This window comes from Petromyzon marinus, unplaced genomic scaffold (assembly GCF_048934315.1).
Source record: "Petromyzon marinus isolate PM22_M1 ecotype Great Lakes invasive population unplaced genomic scaffold, UKy_Petmar_22M1.pri1.0 PM_G_Scaffold_21, whole genome shotgun sequence".
Classification (NCBI taxonomy): domain Eukaryota; kingdom Metazoa; phylum Chordata; class Hyperoartia; order Petromyzontiformes; family Petromyzontidae; genus Petromyzon; species Petromyzon marinus.
The window spans coordinates 1,742,501-1,745,000 of record NW_027422773.1 but is presented as its reverse complement, the minus strand read 5'-3'; the positions used below and the strand labels follow the sequence as shown (position 1 = coordinate 1,745,000).

The 2,500-nt window shown below is 42.7% G+C and overlaps 1 pseudogene; it reads right to left on the bottom strand.

Annotated features, from left to right (window-relative positions):
• The window catches only part of LOC142912674 (28S ribosomal RNA), a 10,631-nt pseudogene that overhangs the window by 3,269 nt on the left and 4,862 nt on the right, over window positions 1-2,500 (bottom strand).

Below are 2,500 nucleotides of genomic sequence, written 5' to 3'. Positions count from 1 at the left end.
AAGTCTTCTTTGTGGAAAATAGTAAAATAAAAAAAACCAAGACTTCACCTTGGAAAATAACAAAATCTAATCTAAAACATCTTAAATAAAGCTTATTTCTAATCTTCTTTGTAGGCAGAAAATAGTAAGTTACAGGACTCTCGAACTGATGTAGTCCAAAAATAAAGAATTAAAATAACAAAGTCTAATCTATATAAGTGCTCTTGAATAAGCTTCGTGTAAAAAATAGCAATATAATAAAAATACCAAGTCTTCGTCTTGGAAAATAACAAAATCTAAAAGAAAGGTCTTCTTTATGGAAAATAGTAAAATAAGAATACCAAGACTTCACCTTGGAAAATAACAAAAACATCTTGAAAAAAGCTTATTTTTAATCTTCTTTGTAGGCAGAAAATAGTAAGGCGAAAATAAAGTCCCCTCTAAGCTCTAAAGTAACAAATACGACGTGTTAAAAAAAAAAAAAACTAACAATAAAAAAAAGAACCAAGACTCCGTCTTGGAAAATAACAATCTAAATTGTGGAAAATAGTAAAATGAAATAAAAACCGACTTCACCTTCGAAAATAACAAAATCAATCTAAAACAAATGACATCTTAAAACAAAACTATTATTTGTTTCGGAGGTTGTCTATGACTGTTCATAGACCGCATAATTTCCACAGAACATTCTCAGAATATCAAGAGAGAAAAGCAGCGTTCTGCGGGAAATCATCTTGGCCAGTGATGTCGTTCTGGGTTTGGTCAGGCCCAGGGAGGTAAGTACCTCGTTATTCTCAAGGGGCCACTTTCCTCTTGCCCCAACCGGGAATCCAAAGAATGTGACCTTGCTAGCCTTCGTCAGCACTTTGACTTGATCACCAAGAGGGGTATAGTACGAAACTTTGTGCGAGGCAGCATCTGACAAGGTATTCTTTGAAAGCTCAAAACGGACGGTGACATCGATCACAACCGCCTCCTCATCTTTTGCAAACACGAGGTCAGGCTTTCTCATCTCTCCCGTCTCGGATATGAACCGTGGCTCTTTGTATACAGACCAGCCCAATCTAGCCGCTTCGTCTGCCAGAATGTTACTGATCTTGTTATGTCGCGCAATTCTTGCTTTCTGTACTGCAGGACATTGACCGAGAATGTGCGAAAGGGACTCGAGTCTGGCAGAGCATTTCCTGCAGGAACGTAAGGCCCCATCTCTGCCTCTGTTCAAGCTTTCTCTTGTTGGGTAAATATTTGCCCTTAGTTGTAGTGCTGCGATAAAGAAGCATTGTTTAAAGCCGCACCATGGCCTCAACCAAGCATTACTGATTCTATCATGCGCAAAGTTTACAATGCCCCTTCCTTGAACCGGCTTTTCGCACCATCTCTGAAATTCATGCTCCCTCCAATCGCAGGGTCTCGGATATACAGGTTCTTTTGACACCGAGTCCCTGAGAACGAATGTTGGGATTGCATCACTGTCACCCCCTGCTCGTACCCACAAATTACGGTATTCTTCCTCCATACCCTGCGAGGACACAATATTACGGGTGATAGCATCGGACGAGTTTGCTATACGTTGCAGCCTTCTAACTTGAACCGAAGGGATTGTTTTTTCCAGTTTCAAGATGGCAAGGCCTCCGTCTCGGGCTCTGGCATATAACAGTCCATCACAAGTTGAAGCGGGAAGGTGGAGCCATCCTTTTACCGCCTTTCTAATCTCTTGGTCCAACCCACGGAGAGTTGATTGCTTGCAGTCCGAGTGGTCTGCAGGATATAACAATCTGGGTAGGGCATAGGCATTGAGTAGTTCAACCTTCTGAGTTGGCTTCAGAGGCGCCTCATCGATTTTCGAGATCCATGTCTTTAGCTGACAATGTAGATCAGGCTGTATAGTGCCAGTCCAAGGGCCAATTTTCAGACCAAGGTATTTCGTTGATTCATCAGGTTGGATCATATGGACATCTTTATTTTTGATAGTCCATGGGTCGCAGTTGTTCACCGTATATGAATCTTTGGTTGGGCTTATCATGAAGCCCTGGCACTTTCTGGCCTGAACCTCCAATCCCGATAGCCCACAAAATGATTCCAAGATCGCTAGATTGGCGGCCATACCAACCCAAGATTCGCTCACCAACACCAAATCATCAGCAAACGCAAGAGCTGTCACGTGGTCGGTATCAATGGAGTACCCAACTCCGTGTGACTCTAGGGTGCATATCAAAGGGTCCATGGCAAGATTGAAGAGCAGGGGTGACATGGGGTCACCCTGTTTGACACCAACACGTATGCTAATTTCTCGAGTCGACTCGCCATTGCTTTTGAACGAGGTCGTACACCGATCGTAGGCGTTCTGGATGATGCCCACCACGTGTTCATCTACTTTCTTGTGCCTTAACACCCATAAAATATGAGCATGCGAAACCGAGTCAAAAGCTTTCGCTATGTCGATAAACATGACAGCCAACGGCCTGTGCTATTTCTTAGCATGTCTCATAAGGTCCTGTAGCACCTTAAGATTTTCAGAGCA